Genomic DNA, 20,802 nt, shown 5'->3' on the forward strand with positions numbered 1-20,802 from the left:
GGTCCTCTGCTCTCAACTTTGTGCCACATAGATAAGACCTGAGATTAAAACATGCAGCAAAACAGGGACTCCTGTGCAGGGAAGGGTGCTGGGAGGCCTTTGAGGGTGGGGGCTCCCCAGAGCTCTGAGCCCCAGACAACCATTTTCATTGCTGGTTTGCCCAGCTTCGATGAGGGGAGCCCAGATGATAGGAACAATAGGTATAATCTTGAAGGGTTACTGCTTAGCTCCCAAAGAGTGTGACCCTGGGCCCCAAAGAGCCAGTCACCTGCTCCCTCATTAACCCCTTGCTGGTGAGGAATAATCCCCTCCCCACTGAAGGCATCCTCAGTCCTCTAAGGTGACAGACTAGGCAGGGTTTGGGGTGTTCCCTTGTGCAGAAGCCCCCTCCACGGGGGAAAACCCGAGTGCCTTCATTACAAAATGAGCAGGAAGGAGGTGGTAAGTGTGTGCGTGCGTGTGTGCATATCTGCATGTGTAGATATGCACCACCCTCTGTGAGTATGTGCGTATGCAGTATTACACAGTACATGTGCATGTGTGTGATGGCTGTGTGCATTTATAGATGTGCATAGATATGAGTATATACTTAAGCCATAAGTACACGTGTGTGTATGTGTGCATGTGTGTGAGAGAGAGAGAGCGAGCAAGCGAGAACACAGTTTGTGCTCCTAGGGGCTACGGTTTCACTATTTACAGCTCAGGGCTTTCTGGCAGATGCTCTGAGCCCCCATGGGTGTTGAGGAAGGTTAGGCTATCACTGCGATGCCTCTGAGCTCGGTGTGTTTCCCCAGGGCTTGCGGGGAGGCAGAAATGGGGAGCGGGGTCTCGAGGAGGGCTGAGCCAGGTCCAGTGTGTGGTAGTCTGACCAACTGACCCTGCTTGGCTGACTCAGGCTGCCCGCTGGACCCTGGGGTGCTGATGGCGTCTTCCTGGCTGGCTGACCCTCCCAGTCACTGGCTGGCTGACCCTGTGAGGCTGGGTGACTCATCTCTCAGCAGCCCATTCTCCGGAAGGCCTGCCTAAATCCTCACTCAGCCTATGGGCTATTAGCTGTTTGGAGCCATGACTCCTGATCCCCAGGATGCAGTGAGAAGGATCTTCAGGCCTTCAGACTCACTGCTTCCCCCAGAGCCTCTGGCCCTCATCTGCAGGACCTCTGGTCACACTTGTGCAGTCCCTCTGTGAAACGGTTGTCACAAGGCAGGTGTATAGTGAGAGTTTAAGAAGGGCAGGGCTGGCAGACGCTCGGGCTCCAGAAGGGCTGCTTCAACACCCGGAGGTGCAAGCCTGCGCTGTGGCCTCCACAGGGCCATCCTGCAGTTGCAGGTGGGCAGGCTGGGCCACTGAGGCAGAGGGCCGGGCAGGGCCAGAGGAGGAGGGCTGGGAGCCAGGGAGCCCTGACTCCATGGCCATCCCTCCTCAGGCACTGAGAGTCTAAAGCGATGTCGGTTGTGAGGATACAGCGTGGCTTTCCGTGAACTTGGGAAGGAAGCACAGTGAGGCTGTAGGGGGCTGTGTGCTGCAGTGGCTGAGAGAGGGCAACAGAGGGAAAGAGCGTGGAGTTTGGAGTCAGGCTTGGTTTCCATCTCTGTGACCTTGAGCAGGTCACGCCCCTTCTCTTAGTTTCCTTTTCTGCAAGATGAGATAATACTAGCTTCCTGGCTGTGTTGTCGGGGGCGGTGATTCATCAGACAGGAACGCGTATGTAAAGCGTCTAGCACACAGTGGGTGTTCAGTAAGTGTCAACACCCTGAGTGGTGGAGGGAGGGCGCTGAGACACCTGCTGTTCTTGCCAGAAATGTGGCCCCACGGCCCCTCCTGCAAGACCAGCTCCAGCACCCCTGCTCTGGGCGGCCAACTCTGCCACTTCTTGCTCTGGGCTCCCATGCCGCCCTCCTTCACTGTCTGCTGGACAGTCATTATCAGGCCATTTCCCTGTCTTCTCCATAATTCCCAGAGTTCCTGGAAAGGAGGGACCTTGGGAGGAATGCTTGTGGCCTATTGAGTGATGCCAGTCTGAGCGGAGGGCAGTGGGAGGACAAGGTCAAGGGGAAGATAGTTAACATGTATTCAGTTCTTACTAGATGTTCTGCCTACTTTATCTCCTGTCTCACTAAAACTTTGTTTCATATCCCCATTTTGCTGATGAGAAAATAGAGGCACAGAGAGAAGAGAGACTAGTTCATGGTCACTCACAGCTGAGCAGGAGCCCCACCAGGTCTGTGTTTGTAGTCACTATTCCATTCTGGTCTAAGGCAAAGAAGGGAGACCACCGCCCCAGCACCCATGCCTGGGTGCCGAGGTGCTCCCGGGTGTCTGAGAGCCCCTTCGGAGGAAGCCTCTGCAGTAGAGATGCCCATGTGTCCCTGCTGGGTGGGACCTGATCCTCTGGAGCCTGCAGGGTAGAGGAGGCTTGGGGGGCCTGGAATCTAGGGCTCAGAAATAGGATTTTTGCCAGCAGCCGGAGTTTGGACCTGAGGAGCCCGAAGCACAAAACAGGACCATAGTGGCCTGTGCTCAGGTTTTCTCCACTAGTAGGTTCGGGTTGTGTGTTCCCGGTGCATCTCCTGTGTGTAGCTGCTGTTTCCATGTGTGTAACCGCTCGCCGGGTGGGCCTCTGTGCGCCAATGTGTTTGTACCCACACAAGCACTCATGTAAGCCTACGTGCGCACCTGCTGGGGGCTTGCACGAAGCGCGCACCTGTGCAGCCGTGCCTTCTGACTGTGCATTCGAGTGTTTGTATCGTACAAGCTTGCAGTTTAGGGGGATGTATGTGGTGGGACTGGGGGTGGGTGCTGGGATGTAAGCTGGGAAGTGGCCAAGGGGGCAGGGGTGTCCAGCAGCCACTGAGCCTCACTGTCCCCCTTGAGATCTCTGCTTCTAGAATCATTCATGTAATGAAATTCAGTGCTTTCCTGTCTCTACCTTAAATCATTTCTGGCACAGACTTTGTAGTTAGAGAGTTCTCAGCTCACATCCTAGCTCCACCATCTGCTGTGCGGGAGGCTGGTGAGGTACCCACTTTCCTGGGCCCAGGGTCCTCTGTCACACTATTGTAACGACTGGAGATGATACCCATGTGCCCAGCGCACAGGCAGTTCTTTGAGCTGAATGTGCTGTAGAAGGAAGTCTCATCAAATCACGTGTGTAAGCAGGGGCTATTTCCTTGACATCATTACAAGATAGTCTCCTTCCTTCCTGGCCATGCTCATCCTTTTCTCTGGCACCAACGAATGCAGAAGAGGCGAGATCCTCTCAGACCTGCTGCATGACTCAGAATAACTGCACACCTTGGCACGGGGACAGCACGGCTTGTGTGGGCTTTCTAGACTTTGTCTTGAGATGAATTGTGCTGATTTTTCACCCTCTGTGGAAGCCTAGACACTAAGCTCTTAAACTAAAAAGGGAGGCATCTCTTATTTTAAAATGAATGGAATGCACAAACTTTTTGAGGCTGTAGGCTTTATAAAGTGAGGCACAAATTTGTTTTGCCGACCTGGTGGTCTTTTCAGGCAGTGTCCACCTGGTGGTAAAGTTGGGCATTGCAACCCAGCTCTATTCAGATTAAAGCATGCCTGGCTGTGGGGTGGCTCACTGGGTTAAGCGTTCAACTTCCATTCAGGTCATGATCTCGAGGTTCTTGAGTTCGAGCCCTACGTCAGGCTCTGTGCTGTCAGCTTGGAGCCTGGGTCCTGCTTCGTATTCTGTGTCTCCCTCTTTCTCTTCCCCTCCCCCACTCACGCTCTGTCTCTCTTTCTCTCTAAAAGAATAAACATTTAAAAAATAAAAAAAATACTTAGTGCCTCCATGGAGCTGAGCCTTGAACTGGGTTTGTCACTGTGTGGGCTCACTTGCCCTGGTTAGACAGCAGCCCCATTTTATAGGCTAGGTGTCCTGCCTGCTCAGGGCCACCTGCTGCTAAGCAAGAGACTCAGATTTGAGTGTTGGCCTTCTAACCTCAAGTCACTTCCACCAAGATAGCTATTTTTCCACCTTAAAAAAAAAGTTTATTTATTTTGAGAGAGAAGAGAATGAGCAGGTGGGGGAGGGGCCGAGAGAGAGATGCAGAGAGAGAATCCCAGGCAGGCTCCACACTGTCAGTGCAGAGCCCAATGTGGGGCTCAAACTCATGAGATCATGACCTGAACCAAAGTCAGATGCTTAACAAACTGAGTCACCCAAGCATCCCTATTTTTCTACCTCTTTTAAAGAAATGGAATCTAAGAAGGTTAGGATGGGGCTTCGCTGGCTGGGAGTGGTGGTCCTGGAAACCCCTGGTTGGGGGCCCTCTTCCCTCCAAGGTGGCCCCCGGGACCCATTGAGGAATCTTGGGGCTTCACAGCACATGGCTGGAAATGCATGGCTCCAGCCCCAGCCTCCAGCTCTACAGGAAAGGCCCTGATCTGTGGCCGGGGTTGGGGAGCAGCCCTGAAGGCCCTGGGGAAGCCCAAAGGTGGGGAGGAGCAAGAAATAGCTGACTCCAGCATAGGAGAGTGAGGGTGGGGTGCGGCCGGTGCCCTGTATTTGCCAGGGTGTGTGAGAGCGCCCCCTTCCCACCATTCTGGGGCCCAGGATTCTGTCTGCTGCAACCGTTCACTCCACTTGGGAACGTATCTCTGAGTTCTAAGTGGACATTGCAAGAAGGAGAAGAATCATTTCACTACCCAGAGGCATTTTTGAGGGGTATTGTGGTTTAAGAAGTATATGTACAAATTGTTGCCAACAACCTTGCAATCACTAGCTGCAATTATCTTTTCTAATCTGTCTTCCCCACTAGACTGGGGGCCACGAGGGAGAAGGAACCTTGATTGTCAGACCCGGTGTGGGTTCCCAAGACCCAGCGCAGTGGCCCGCTCATGGGGGGTGCTCAGTAAACACTGGTCACTGGGTGACCGGTGCAAAAGGGAACATCATTTCCATTTTACAGATAAGGAAACCAGGCTCACAAAGGTTAAGGCCGAGCATGATTAAGCAGCTGGTAGACAGCCAAGCCCCAATTTGGATCCAGCCTCTGGCTTTATCGTTAGCTGTGGAGCAGCAATGAATTGGATGAATTTGCTCACCCACCCCTACCCTGCTGCGTAGAGATGGAGACTGACCAGACTCTGGCCCAGTAAGCCCAGAATCCACCCTCCAGCCTCCTGATCCAGGTCTCCTCAGTCTGTCTGCACAACGGGGACACAAAGACAGGATCTCTCTGGGGCCTGGGGAGGATTAATCAGCAATTAGTGTGCAAAACACTTTCCAGACAAATGTTAAGTATTATTAGTATTTAAATTTAGTTTCATCTTCCCCTGCATCCCAACAAAAGGGAACAGATGGCCCTGGCTCCAGGTGGAGAAGGGGAGGGCGGGGCTGCTGGGCACCAGCAGGAAGTTTTTCAGCACTCCGGCCTCCAATTAGCCCCTGCCTGATGCGGGAGCCCAGGGCTTTGAGCTGTGGGGCTGTTGGGAGGTCTTTCTCCTAAAAACCAAGTGAAGGTCAGGGGAAAGCACAGCTTGGGGGCTGAATTCCCCTTCCTAGCTGCGTGACCTTGAGCAGGTCACGGCTCCTCTCAAAGTCTCAGATCAAGGATATCTTGTAACTGAGGAGTACGGGAGACCCAACTGAGAAAGCGCTGGCCTGGGTTCCCTGACCATGGTAAACACTCAGTGCACAGGACTTCTTTCTCCCTGACTCCTTTAGGACACCCACGCTTGGGTCTAGTTTCCTTGAGAGACTCTCTGAGAATTAAAAACACCCCAAGGGGGGTGGCATCTTGCAGATCAGAACACAAGCTATGGCTCTGTTCCTTATCTGCAAGGTAGGCAATACTGTGGCTCCCCCTCTGCCAGCCTCACAGGGTGGAGATGGGTGAGGCTTTGGAAACTGTAGAGGGCAGTATGCATGGGAATGACTGCTTCTGTTTCCGTCTGTTTTTTGGGCCTCAGAGGGGCAGGGGGAGTGTGGAGGAGGTAGCATGCCAGGACAAAATCCACACGTAGCCCACCTTGGCTGTGTCCCACTTCTGGGCTCCATCCTTGCCTCTCTTTGTGCCCCCATTCAGTTAGGGAACCAGAGCCCACAACACGAAAATGCACAAGTGGGCTCTGGAGTCTAAGAAACAGGAGGTACCCTGAGCAGTAAAGAGTAGTGCAGCCCACTCAAACTCACAGCAGGCCTGGGAAAAAAAGACCTCATATGCCCGAAATACTGGGGGAGCAGAGGGACCACCAGGGCACACTGGTGACGTGCAGAGAGTGGCCTTGGGAGTCAGAGGGCTCTCGGCTCATATCTGGAATCTGCCCCTTTTTATCTCTGGACACAGGGTTTTACCTCTTGAAGCCTCAGCTTTCTGATCTGTACAATGGGAATGATAGCACCCTTCTAGAAGGGCAATAGCAAGGATCAAATTAAATGAGAGAATATTGAACTCAAAGCCCTAATGCCTCCTTGGATGACTTTGAACTTTCTCAAAGGAGAGTAGAAAGAGAAACAGCTTCGAACATGGTGGCTTATCTTTACTTCTTATTATCTTTACCTTCCTAGTTTTGGTTCCCCTTCTTCTGGGAACAGCCCCTTGTTATATCATCTGGGGAACTACTGTGGCTCTGCTGTCTGAGTTCGCTGCATTCCTCTGGTGTAGGACGTCCATGTGACCTAAACCAAACCAATGGGAATGAAGCCCAGGGCCTTTGCAGGTGCTACAAGGAGAGAGGTCCTGCTTTTCCAGGTGGCTTGGAGCTGTTGTGCAGACAAGGGTGCCAACAGTGACATCTCGCCATCCCCTGGGGAGAGCCTGTCTGAGGACACAGGACAGCCCAGCGGAGGGCAGGGCTGAGAGAGGCTGAGGGAGCTAGCTTCCTGATGACGCTGTGAAGAACCAGGGCCCAGCTGTGCGTATGGTTTCAGAGAACCACTGCTTTACCTTTTTCTTTTTATCTAAGGTCAGTTAGAGCTTTCAAAAACCATTGGCAACTTTTTGTCTTACTGACTCTCCCACGATGAATAATCTGATTCTAGCAGAACCTTTGATTTCAGCAAGGGGGATATCGCAGACTTGTGCCTCTGGGAATAAGGTGCAGGTGTTTATTTAGATTTAGCTTGCTAACATTTTGTGAAAATTTCTGTGTATGTGTTCATGAGGGATACTGACCTCGTAATGCCTTGTCTGATTATGGGATCAAGCTGATGCTGGTCTTGTAAAATGACTTGGGAAGGTTCCTTCCTGAAAGATTTTGTGCCAAATTTGTATTATTTCTTCCTCAAGTGTTCGGTGGGCTTTGCTTGCAAAGCATGATTCAGATTTGTGATGCTATAAATTACCTTAAAAAAATGAGGAGCTGTTTTGTTCACGATTTCTGTCTGAGTTTGGTTGAACTATTTCCTGACAATTTTGTGACCTGAATTCTTGTTTTGAGCAGCTCCTGCCTCTGATAACGTAATACAATCTAAATTCATGTGTCATGGTTTTGTGGATTTTTCCTTAAAAAAACCACAAAAACAAATTGTGTGCAATCTGTTTTGAAAAAATTCACATAATACATTTAATATTTATCTTATCTTAAAGCTGACATACCCTGTTTAATTTTCAGCTCCATCTCTCATCTTTAGCTTTAGCTCTGCCTGCATTTCTCTTCCCCAGCCCTGGCTTACTCCATTGGGATGCCACTGCTACTAAACTTTTCCAGCTTCCCAGGCTGGGCTAGGTGGCTCCCTGGCTTCCTGCTACCTGAGCTCGAGTCATATTGAACTTGTCTCTGTCTCTGTCCCAGACTGTGAAGTTCTTGAGGCCAGACCCCGCATCCACTCAGTTCATTGTTAGATTCCAGCTCTGAGCACAGAGCCTGGCCCTTGATAAACCCTAGTTGAGTGAATAAACATTTATGGCTCTGTGTGCACACCCCTATGAACAGTTTGCAGGAGTTTTCATGCGCTTTGTCTCACTTGAATCTCCACAATAATTCTGTGCGGTTGGTGCCATTACCTGATTATATCTTTATGTGGACACTGAGGCCCAGAGAAGCACAGTGACTTGCCAAGCTACACAAGTGGCAGAGCTAGCATGCAAAGGCGGGTCTTCCCTGACTCCAAATCCAGTGACTCCCCCTCTATCTCAGTCACGCGCAGAGATGCTATTTGAAAAATGTTTCAGGAGTTGCCCCTAAGTGAAACCTTGCGCTGAAACTGTAGCCAGTGAGAGGGAGGAGTGTTGGGCCACGATGGGGGCTGGGGCCAAGTGCCCTTCAGAAACCTGGGCTTCCAGGTTAGAGGGGGCCACAGCTCCCCAGGAAAGGACATGGGGCAAGGAAACTGGAGTGGATACAGGTGGCAGGCAGCAGCCCAGCCCAAGGTCTGGGCAGAGTTTCCAAAGCAGGGCTTGGCCATGGCAGGAGGGAGTTGAGAGAGTCCCCTCCAGTCTGGGGACCAGCTGACTCTGGATGTGGGTTCAGCTATCCCCTCTCCAGCCTGCCGTCTCCTCCCCAAATCCTTGTTGCCAACCCTTTCTCTAATACACCAATTTAATGCATGTATTAAACCAAGGTTTTTAAGAGCTCACGGAGTGGCATTTGGACTTTGGGCTCAAAGCTTTGTTCTCTGGCTTACCATTCCTTTCTGCTTCCATTTGCCTGCCTAACTCTGACTCATTTTCAGATCTCAGCATAGTGTCCCTTCCTCCAGGAAGCCTTTCCTGATTCTCTGTGTTGGAGTCCCACCGTACCCTCCACACTTCTTTTTATCACAGACTTGAGTGCCCTAGAGGCTCACTGTGTGTTCATGTTTCTTCACTCTGATTCTTTGAGAGCAAGGACTGTCTTACTCATATCCACATCTGTAGTAGGCAGTGCCTCTCATCTGTAAACTGGAGGTAGCAATTCCTAATCATGGAGTGGATTGTGAAGATTCCGTCATAAGTGAGGTTTCAGAAACCACATGTTATAGCTGACATGCAATATAGCATAGCTATTTTTTCTTAGCTGGTGTTAATGAGGGCTTCCTCGGGGGCAAGCAGAGTGCTAAAATTTTCACGTTTCTCAGTACACGTTTCCTTCTGTTGGTCTGAGCAGTAAAGAATTCGGGGCAGAGGTGATTTCCTGGAAGGTGTGGAAGACTGAGGGGTCTAGCTGTGGGGACTGTGTCCCTAGTCCCTCCACACTCAGACTCCAACCTGCTGGGTTCACACTGGCTCCTCTGGGAAGGGAGGCTTGATGCTACTTTCTTTGAGCCCGAGGGCAAACAAGCCTCCTGATGCCTAGGGCCTTCTAGCTTAGCTGACATTTCCAGAAGGAGCATAAGTAAAATCTTAGGAGTCTAGTAAAAAGACAGATACGGGCAAAAGAACAGCAAAAACAGCATTTTCCAAAGCCCATGTTTCTGATTGTGCAGGTAGGCAACTGAGACCAGTAGAAAGAACCCAGATTTGAGTCCTACAGACCTGGCTCAACTCTTAATAAGTTAGTTTGTCTCTCTGAGCCTCAACTTCCTTTTCTGGAAATGAGGTGACCAGGACCTACCTTTCTGTGTTGTGAGGACAGGTGCCTGCAAAGCAAGGTGCTCAGAGCTTCCCTCCTCTTCCCCACAGTCTTCTCATCTCTCACTGCATTGAGCACAGGGCCAGGCACATAGAACATAAGGAGCCTTGGGTAGTTGACCATTACTACTACCATCTCCTGCCCTCAGATGGAGACAATGCTCGATCGCCATCTGCATCTCCTGTACCACTTTGGGGGCCAGGTGCCATTTTGGTCTCTAGGACACATTTGCTGAAGGAATGGGTAAATTCCAAATGGTAGAAAAACAAAAGCACAGACAACAGATATGAACGGCAGACTAAGCAGAGTGTTAGGGTAGACCAGGGAGGAGCTAGATTTCTCTAGAACAAAGTATATGGAAGTGGAGAAGATGCCTTTGCATAAGCTGTGGCTCAGCTTACAATTCCCTTTGGCTTCAATGTCTGATATACTTACTGGTCTCTTAAATCTCAATTCAAATGCCACCTTCTCACTAGCTTTGTTTGACCCTCTGGGCTGAATCCGGTGCCCTTTGGGGTCCTGTACATGGGGTGCCTGGGTGGCTCAGTCATTAAGCATCTGACTCTTGGTTTCAGCTCAGGACATGATCTCACAGTTCATGAGTTTGAGCCCTGAGTCAGGCTCTGTGCTCACAGTTCTGGAGCCTGCTTAGGATTCTATCCTCCCCCTCTCTCTCTGCCCCTCCCCTGCTCATGCATGTGTGCACATTTACTCTTTCTCTAAATAAATAAATAAGTACAAACATTTAAAAAAAAAAAAAAAGGATTTTGTCCATGCCTCTATTGTGCACTTGTAATCCCAGGTCATAGATTTTGGTTTACCTGACTGACCTCCTGCCTGCCTGTGGGGTCTGACCATGTCTGGCCACTCTCAGGATCTCCATGGCTCTAGGGCTCTGCAACCAGTAGGCTCACCTCATGCTCTTCCCCACAGCAAAGGTTTATTGACCTCGTGAATGTTCTGCTCAGAGCCCAGAACAGAGGCACTGTGTCTGGACACTTCCTCCTTCTCAGCCGCCAATTCCAAGCCCAGGGGAGATGACAGGCCCAACTGGCCCTTGCTTGTATGGCCCCAGGGAGGCCGCAGCTGCTGATCTTGGCAGAGGAGTTTGCGTGGGGTAACTGGGTAGACTTGGCTCTGACAGCCAAGAAGCATGCTGGGCTCCAGTTCTCTTTGCTACTGCCTGACCTTGGGTAAGTCCCTTTGCCTTTGACTTCTCTCTCCTTCTGTGGCTGGAGGACAGGGGAAAGAAGAGACTGTCCTCGAGAGCTAGCTGCTGTTGCTCCTCCTTCTAAAGTTCTATTCACGTGTCTCCCAGGCTTCTCAGAGACTGAGAGACACGCATAAACACTCATGTGTACACACACCTACATGCAGAAACAGACACAGTCTACCCAGACGCACGCACACGCATATATGCACAGAGATCCACATCAGTATACTGACTTTTCAGAGACACAGAGACACACAATGGCTTAAGTGTCACACTTGCATAGGATATGGAGATGCTCAGGCTGCTGCACGCACACATCCCCCCCAAGATATACAAGACTTGGCTTTTCAAGACTCACACAGATACACAGTCTCACTGGTGCTGCAGGTGTGGGAGCACAAGCACACGCATTCCCTTTGGGGATCCAAGCTGTTGCAGTGGGGGTGATTTGAAGCAGACACATATCTCTGCCCTGGCAGGTGACGTGTCTCTCTGGCCTCACTCCCAAGCTTGGGCAGAGTAGCTGCTTGGCCTCTCAGCTGAGAGGGGAGCACGGTGAACCCCTGGGCCTGCAGGGGTGAGGGCTGGGCTAGGGATTCATCTCCCAGGTTACTGCCCACAGATGCCGCTTTTAAAAATAGCTTCCTCCTGCTTCCAGGAAAAGTCTGGGGAATAAGGACTCCAGAGATTGGGTTTTACTTGTTCCTTGCCTGCCCATGGAGCTATGTGCAAGGGTCTCCCCAGGAGACCACCAGTACCGCCCAGACTCCCTTGTGCCATGTAACGCACAGCAAGGAGGAAGATACCTAAGGTGGCTGGATGGTTGAGGTGGGCGGGGACTGGGGGAGGGGGGCTGTTGCTTCACGACTGAACCTTCCCCTCCCAGAGGAGGGCTGCTAGCTCAGTCCTGGGTGGGGGCATCATGTACCTCCTGGAGGCAGCATGACCTACTTAGTGATTTATCTACGGGCTGTGCCACTCCCTGGCTTGGTTACCTGGGACAAGTTGCTTAATGTCTCTGAGCATCATTGTTTTCAATGGAAAAATGGGGCTAATCATCTCTCTCTTTCTCTTGAGTTGTGAAAATTAAGCCACAGAAAGTAGGTGCAGACATCTCTCTCCTGTTTGGCTGTGAGTCTCCCCCACCCTCACTACCCCCAAATAAGGAGGGCCCTGGCTTATGTGGGCACCCCCAGGCCTTCTCTCCCTTATTGTCCTTTCCTGGCCTCCTCTGCCCATAGTGCCTCTCTCCTGGATAACCAGGAACTGGGTATTTCTGTATTTGGAACCCCAGAGAGGATAGTGCAGGATGCAGCTGTGTGTGTGCGCGTGAGGGGTCACAGGGACCACCAGGCAGTGACATGGAACTAGCTCAGCACCTTTGATGGTGCAGAAATCAGGCTTCAGAACAGCTCTGGGATGGGGGAGCTGGCAGCTGGTGGGGCCCAGGGCTGACAAGCGCATTGTTGGCTGAACCTTACATCTGTGAAGCCTGTGGCCGCAGGCCCTGGGCTAAGTCTGTGCTAGTTCTGGGCAGTCACAGCCAGGATGTTAAAGATCTGGGCCTCATCCTTGGCTCAGACTTTCTGTGTGGCTTTGGGGACAAGATCCAGCTTCTTGTTTCTTCCACTGTAGAGTGGGACCTCTGTCATCATGTCTCAGGGGGACAGGGGGTAACAGATGCTCTTTCAGCCTGTGTACGGCCAGAAGGCATTATCCCCACCCACATGAGGACCTGGAGGTAGTGTGGTCTCTCCAAAAGCCCCAGCAGAGTTCAGGGGGCAAGTAGAGCCCCAGGCCCACCCCACCCTCTCTGTCTTTTGGCAAACACTGACAGAGGGACTGGAGGGTCTGATCTGGCTCTAGCCAACTGTCCTGGCAAAAGGCACCTTCCCAGAAGGAGCTGATGCCTCCTTCTGGAAGCTGAGCTTCTAAGCATCATGGGAGGGACCACAGTGTGGGCAGGTGGGCCTGGCCCAGTGTCCTCTCCAGCATTTATTTGCTGGCTGGCTTCAGACCATCACCAACCTCTCTGGGCTTCAGCTCCCTGACTTGGAGTGGTAATCCCTCCGTTGCAGGGCTGTTGTAAAAATCAAATGAGAGAAGCCTAAGGCCTCTCTTGGAAAGATCCGTGGGAAGGAAACTTTCCATCTCCTTGATGATGGTATCTGCATCCGCCTTTGCTACCCTTTGTCTGATCTGGTGAAGTGAGGCCAGTTCCCAAGGTCATCTGCGGATTGTGGGCCAATCACAGGGCAGGGAGATGACGCAGTGCCAGGGGCCCAATCAGGTGCGCGTGGGTGCATCTTGTTTTCATGGCTGGTTTCCTTCCCTAGACTTCTCTGTCTCCACCTGTCAGATGGGGGAGGCATCCCTATGTGAATCACAGTGTCTCTAGGAACAGAAGATGCCTCACACCTGTGGGTTTTCTGGGCTGCTTTATGTAGGGATGGAGCCTTGAAATATGCATGGGACAGAAATCATCTGAGTGTGCAGAGGCAGGCGTGAATGCCTGAGGAGAGGCATTTAGAAAAGGTAGGAGCTACAGGGTTATCTAAGTCACTGAGGCTCAGAGAGGGACAGAGCTTACCCAAAGAAGACAGTGACTTGTTCACACAGCAAGATAGTGATTGAGCCAGAGCTACAACCCACAGTTCAGGAATCTCCTGGATGGAAGAGGCTGAAATCATTTGGTCTAACCTCCCTCCTAAGAGTCTGCTTATACACCTGCTGGGGCGAGAAGCTTACCACCTTATGTGGCAGCGTATTAATTTGTAACAGCTTTGGTCCTTGGACATTTCCCATTTACACTGAACTGAAAACCTATTCCCAATCACTCCAACCTAGGCCCTCAGGATCAGTATACATGGCTTCTACAGGTAGATAATTCACCAACAGAGATCACATGCACTGAATCTTCTCTTGTCAGGACTCCCAATTTTGCAGCTCCCTGTTCTCATAGGAAAGATTCCAGGCCCCTGCCCTCTTGGCTGGTGAAGGGACCACCATACCTTCTCAGGACTCAGATTCAGATTCCCAAAGAATAAATCATGAAAATACCAGAGGCTGCCTCAATGAGAATGTTCACTAGCTGCAATAACAATTAGGAATTTTTATTACTGAAGACAAAATTGACTCAGAGGTAAAAGGGAAATTTTAAAGGCCTTTTCAATTTGTCGTGTTCATGTGAGGCAGTTAATCTAAAAGCAAATAAAAGCATTTGAGTGCCAGAAAAAAATATGCAGTGAAATGTATTTTATTTGGAGAGTAAATCTGACTCTACTAAATTATCAGAGAATTATTCCTAAAATAGATTCTACTGACTATGAATCTCTTGGGGCAGAGTCTGGGTCTTTCTGTAACTCACAGCAGCCATAACTGGCTAGGACACACAAGAGATGAATAAGTACACAAACGAATAGGTTCAGTTTGCTGTTATTTTGAACATACAAAAGGTCAAGTGCATCTCCCCGCTCATTCAGCTCTTGAATCTTAGAGGTGTGTTGAATGGTCCTGGGTTTAAGACCCATCCAAACCCATCCATGGTATGCCAAACACTGGAAGGAATGACAGCCACTCTGGACAGCCCCAGGCTAGTGTAGGGAGATGGAGAGGATAGCTCACAGTTTTGCATTCCAAGCATCCGTTTTCCTTTCTTTTAATAATGGCACCCAGTTTCCTTTGGGAGAACTGATCTTCCCCCAGTCTCCTTCCTTCTGGTGTAGGTAGTACTGAGCCCCTAGCCTGGGGCCCCAAGAGGGCACATGACTAGGGTTTTACCAATCAGTGCAGTCCATCCCTCTGGCCACATGATTGGCTGAGGGATGTGCATGTGATCCAAGAAGGGCCAATGAGATTCAGTTCTGGAACTTCTGCTGGAGCTGTGGGAGAGCCTCCTTTAGTGGCAGGTTGCTATGCTGGTGGGATCTAAGTCTGGAGCATCAGGAGCCACAGGAGCCACTGTCAGAAGAGAACCTGCCTAAACACGAAACCAACACAGGAAAGCAAAGCTAAGACATGGAGAGAAACTGAGGTTTGCTCTCCTCATTTGAGCTGTGGTGGAAACCAATCATCCTTGAACTTCTTATCACCATGCCAATAAATTATCCCTTTTGCTAAAGACACTTAGAGTTGAGTTTCTTCCACTTGCAACTGACAGTATGTTGACAGGTAGGAGAGTACGAGAGGCAAAGTTCTTCAGTTTTGAGGGAGAGAGCTGATAGGAAGCCCTTCCTCTCCAAGTTTCCCTGGGAACCTGGGTGAGGTGGTATATCAGTGCATTCTGCCTTCCACCCACAAAGAGTAGAGGGACAGGTAGGGCCCAAAAGGCAAGGTGCCATGTGGAAATTCCTTCCTCTCTCTCATCCACACATCCAATCAGCCACCATATTCAATCCATTCACCCTCCTTAAAATGCTATCACAGGGTCTCATCTTTCCACCTGTCCCACTATCTGAAATGGCTTTTTCTCACCAGGTTCAGCATAAAAGTGCATCTTTTGCAAAACTTCCTCATGCTTCTCTCCCCACTCAGTCAGTGCTACCCTCCCCTGCATTCCCACAGCACCCTCCACCCCTCTCCATTACAGTCTACAGATTGCCCAGTGGTCCTAGCCTGTCTTTGTGTCTATTTCTACCCTCGACTCTGGGAACTCCTTGAGGGCAGAGCCAGGCCCCATTCGTTCTGAGTCCTCAGCACTTAGCTGGAGCCTGGCATAGGGAGGTACCTCACAGACCGCTGATATACTTCAATGTGTCCAGGGAATTGCTTAGTTCTACCCCACTTGCCATGTTTCTTTTTTGTACTTATTCATTTAAAACCACTTCTGGGGAGACTGGGGCAAGAGAGTCAGTTATTCAACCTCTACCATGTCCAGAGGAGCAACTGTGGCAAGTGTAGGAGGCCACCCTCTCTAGCTCCTGGGAGCTGAGATTTCTATCGCATCTTCACTAGGCTGCCTTGAGGAAATGAGTTTCCAGGAGGGTTGTGGGAAATTTCAAGGTATCCTGGTCCCAATGCCAACAAATCCAGATGTGGAAGCAGATGGTGATGACCAGGAGCATATTCCTGCCTGAGGGAGAGAGCCTCATCCTACCCTTGGCTCTTGTCTTAGAATTACTGGACCAGAAGAGGACAGTCCCTCTAATTAATAACAGAGGGAGGACAGGGCAATGTTTTCTTAATCCTCAGCCTAGGAGATCCCCAAAGACATAAGTAATCAAATCTCTCTTCCTAGCTTCTGCCAGCTTGGAGTCTTTTTAACAGGGAGAGGGGGGAAGGGAGGGAGAAGGTGCCATCCCCATGCCCTGTGCTGGGTGCTTGAACCCCATCATCTCTTCTTACCCTCCACAATTACTCAAGGAACAAGGCGCTATCCCCACTTCCCAGGTGAGAGACTGGAGGCTCTGCGGGGTGAGATCATTAGTTAAATTCACACAGCTGATAAGTGGTGAGCAGAACTTCAAATCTGATCTACGTGACCACCTCAACTTCACTCCAGCCAGGCCAGAGAGGTGAAAGGAGTGTGCATTTGGTGCTCTTGGCAAACCTACTGGAATCCTGATCCTGCACTTTCTGGCCCAGTGGATTATGTAACCCACAAAGCCTTTCTGATGCTCAGTTTCCTCATATGCTCAAGGGAAATGATAGTCCCACCTCTCATGGCCCTTGTGTGAGAGCAAAATGGGAGAACATATCTACTGAATCTGGCTCATAGTAAAGGTGCAATGAAGGTGCTGGCTATGATGACTTTTTTCTTGTCCTGCTCTGGACTTTCAGATCTTGTGGATGACCTGTCAGAGCTACCACGTTGTTAAGTTTTAAGTTGTAACAGGAGAGGTCAGATCTCAGCCTTCAGATCCCACTGATCCCATGACCTCAGACAAGTCCATTCACTTTTCTGGGTCCCAGTTTTCTTCTCTGTGAAATGAAAGTGCTGGGCAGGATCACTGTTCCCTAACCTGGGGCCTTCCAAAGATAATAATGGATGGGGGTAGGGAGAGAGGGCATTTTCCAGTAGCAAGCTGGGCCTGGCTAACAGTATTGTCATATTTCTGAGCTTTGGGTTGGAGTGATATCACCTCATGGCTTACCTCTTGCTGATCAAAGCTCTGACTGGCAGTTAAGTGTCTTTGATTAATAAAAAATGGAGCAAATGAATTAATCATGACTTAAATGCAGTGTGTTTGGGAAACAGAATCTCTAAAAATTCAAATCCACTGGGACCAGGAGGAAAAAAAAAAAAAAAGGTGTCCTTAATGTAGAGAGGTTGGAGATCCCTGTGATGATTGTCCATGGAGCCCTCCAGTTGTGGACAGAAGACCTGTGTGGCCAGGGGCCTGAGGGGGTCACCACTAGGGATGGGAGGCTCGGTCCCTTTAAGGCTCTTCTCCCTGCAACCAAGCCCCAGGCCTCTGCGGGGGAGGACATGCATTATTGAAAGCGCATTTCAATACCTATTCACTCTCCTCCTCCTCCTGTGGGTGGCAATCACAGTTTACATAATCTGTCTCTCCGTCCTCCCAGGCAGCTGCTCCCTTCTGGCGGTGTAGTTTGAGGAGGGGGAGGGTGGGGAGAAGGGAGAGACAGTAACTGTGTGCTGCCACCTCAAGTAGTGGCCAGGTTGCCTTGGAAAGAAGGAAAGAGATCAGACTTTAACATTGCACAGCCTAGGAATCAAGTGTCACTTATATGATGTGTGACCTTGGGTATACAACTTTGCCTCCGCGCTAGTGATCTTAATCCATTCCCATGGCCTCTATTACAGTCTCCATGCTAATAGCTCCCAAACCTCTGTTTCCAGCCCAGACCTCTCTCCTGAGAGAGTAGCTTGAGGGATAGCCCTGTTTGTGTGTTCACAGGCAGGCTAGGCTTGGTATGTCCTGAACTGATCTCACCAGTTTTCTCCCAAACCATTCATCTACCCATCTGTCCATTATCTGTTCATCCATCCATCCATCTATTCATTCATTCACTCATTCATTCATTCATTCATTCATTCATTCATTCATTCATTCATTCATTCACCCATCTAGCCATCTACTCAACCATACATTCAACCACTCACCCTTCCATCCATCCATCTACCATTTCCCAGGTGACCAGCATTTGTCAACATTGTGGGTACAGCAGCATGCAAGACAGGCACTGCATCTGTCCTTTTAATACTTTCTTGTAAAGGAGACACACAAGTAAATGGAAAATGATAATGAATGTGATGAGTATGATGATAAGGGAAGTATAAGTTGCTGCACGAGCACAGAGGCTCCCCTAACACAGCCTTGGGGATCAGAGACTTTTTGGAGAAGACAGAGATTGTTTTGCGCCCAAGAGACAAGAGAGAGTAAACTTTCTTTTCCTCTGTGTTCCTTGTCTTCATTATCCAAGGGGATTGACACCCCACACCCATTTCTTCTTGTAACAGTGTAATGGCACGTTTTTGGGAGTGCCTACCCCTTTCCTACTCATGATCCTTATGGATTGGGTGGGAGGGCCTTGTCATTATCAGGTCCCGGGGCTGGGTGAGTGACCCAGGCCTGGCTATGGGAATGGATTAGGGCTCTGTCCACTGAAATTCAACCCCAAAACTTTGCCAGAACCAATGTGGTTGCGGTATCCTATTTCTACTAGACTCGCTGACTTGTGGCCAAGTAGTTGCTGTGTTGCTCCTCTGAGATGGTGCCTGAGAGCTTCGCCAACGTAGAGGAGGCGAATCGAGAGACACAGAGTCATTTGAGCACCGGGATCCAGGTGTGCCTGATGCCAGCAATGTCAGACTTTTCTTTTTATTTGAAGTCATTTTGTGTTAGGTTTCTGCCACGTGCAGTTGAAAGAGCCCTCATTAACAGTAAAGAGTCTCATTAACAGCAGGAAAGCATTTTCACATCCTTTGTCTTATTTGATTTTCACAACAGCCCTAGAGGACTGTTTACAGATGGTGAAATGAAAGCTCAGAGAGTTGAGTCTGTGGGACGCATACAGGTCTGTCAGACACCAAAGTCCATGTTTTATTAAGGGTATTTTGGAGATTAAACAAGAAGGATGCTAGAGAGTAGGATTTAGCTTTAGGTGGAGAGGGCACTTGAATAACTGGTCCACAGGAGAGGACCTTCCTCTCCACAGTCAGCCCACATTCCATTGCATGGGCATGTTTTCAACATCTGACTGACGAGTCATCTCTTCCATGAAGACCCCAGGAATCCTTCTCCTTGATGCTCTTCAGCCCCCATCAACGTCTCTTTTATAGCACTGGTCACTTTCAGCCTCTCCATTTCACTTATTTCCTTGTATGACTCATCTTCTTTTCAGGGAGGTCTATGCTTTACTCATCTTTGATTAAACCCAAGTTCCTTGCCCCATGCCTGGCACCCAGTAGGGGTTCAATGCATTTTTTAAAGTAAGTATTTGAAGTAAATTAACATCCAGATAAGAAGTGCATTTAGGATGTGAATCAGAGAGGGTGACAGGGAGACAGAGAGAGAAAAATTGAGATGAGACACAGAGACAGAGAGATGCACAGAGAAAGAGAATGAATCAGTGAGAAGGCAAAAGACAGGAACAGGGGAGGCCTGAGAAGGAGAGCTGAGAGAGTTCTGGGTGTGGAGATCTGGGGCCAGGGGGTGGGGGGGGAGGTGAGGGGTGCAGGAGGTCTGACTGGGGTTCAGATGACCTTACTTCTGGCATTTTTTGCTTATTTTTAAATATTTATTCATTTTTGAGAGAGAGAGAGACACCTCGAGGTGGGGCGGGGCAGGGAGACAGAATCAGAAGCAGGCTCTAGTCTCTGAGCTATCAGCACAGAGCCCCATGTGGGGTATGAACCCACGAACTGTGAGATCATGACCTGAGCTGAAATGGATGCTTAACTAACTGAGCCATCCATGTGCCCCTGTTTTTTTGTTTATTAGGGAGAGAAGAACCCTGTCCTCTCTTCTTCTTCTTCTTTTTAAAAGATATTTTTATTTTAGAGAGGGAGAGAGACAATGTGAGTCAGGGAGAGGGGCTGTGGGAGAAAGAGGGAGAGAGGAAGGGAAAGGGAGAGGGAGAGGAAGAATCCTAAGCTCACACTGAGTGTGGAGCCTGACATGGGGCTTGATTCCATGACCCTGGGATCATGATCTGAGCCGAAATCAAGAATTGGATGGTCAACCGACTGAGCCACCCAGGCGCCCCACTCCTGGTGTTTTGTAAGGAACCCATCTGGAAAGGACTTGGTTTGGCAGAACCCAGTAGGGTTGGAGGGACAAACCTTACTGGGGAGTAGCTGGTGAGTCAAGAAATAGCTCCTGTGACCCCTCTTGCCTGCCACAGGAGGTGGGAGAGACAAGACAATTGTGAGGACTGCTGGATCTAAAGGCTGGCAGGGCTCTACATGGAGGGGAAGGAGGGGTGAGATAGCTGGGGGTCAGCGGCAGCTAGAAGCTTCTCCATCCATCTTCTGGGACCTCCTCTCCAGTGGTGGCTATGCTGTGACCCTTCCCTCTAGGAGTTGATTTTGGAGCCCAAACCAGAAAGGACACACCCCTGCTGGCAGCAGGCCTGTGAGTTTCTCCACTCTGTTCTAGGAGACGGTGGTCCATTACAGCTTTGGACTTCACCATCCATGGCCCTGAGCACCACCTCAAAGCGATCCTATTTATTGTATCCATCTGCTTGTTTCTTACCCACTGCCTCCTGCAGGCGAATCCTCAAAAGGACAGAGACCCTGTGGGTCTCCTAGGGCCTAGCAGGGTGCCTGGGATGCTCATCAAATGCTGAGTGGATTACTGAATGGAAGAACAGGCAAGATGGCAATGTGTGGTGTGTGAGTGTGGTGGGGGTGGGGATGTTGCTTGGAGGTAGCGTTGACAAAGCACTTTACCAAGGAAGGCTCCCAAAATAAAGGCGTCTGGGTTCTGAGATGAGAGCCCTTGAGAAGAGAACGGCCCTTCTGGGGCTAATTGTCTGGCTGTCCGCCAGAGTGCAGGCAGCTGCAGGGAGGTCCTGGGGGAGGGGTGCTCTTCCTGCCCCTGCCACACCTGCTCTCTGGCAGTGAGGAAACGTGAGGGGCCTGCTGTGGTGCAGGAGACAAAAGG

The 20,802-nt window shown here is 50.2% G+C and overlaps 1 protein-coding gene across 1 annotated transcript in view; it reads right to left on the bottom strand.

Annotated features, from left to right (window-relative positions):
* Positions 1-20,802, bottom strand: part of CPLX2 (complexin 2) — an 82,739-nt gene that overhangs the window by 39,066 nt on the left and 22,871 nt on the right. The gene's annotated exons all lie outside the window — the stretch shown is intronic.

This window comes from Suricata suricatta, chromosome 6 (genome assembly GCF_006229205.1).
Source record: "Suricata suricatta isolate VVHF042 chromosome 6, meerkat_22Aug2017_6uvM2_HiC, whole genome shotgun sequence".
Classification (NCBI taxonomy): Eukaryota; Metazoa; Chordata; class Mammalia; order Carnivora; family Herpestidae; genus Suricata; species Suricata suricatta.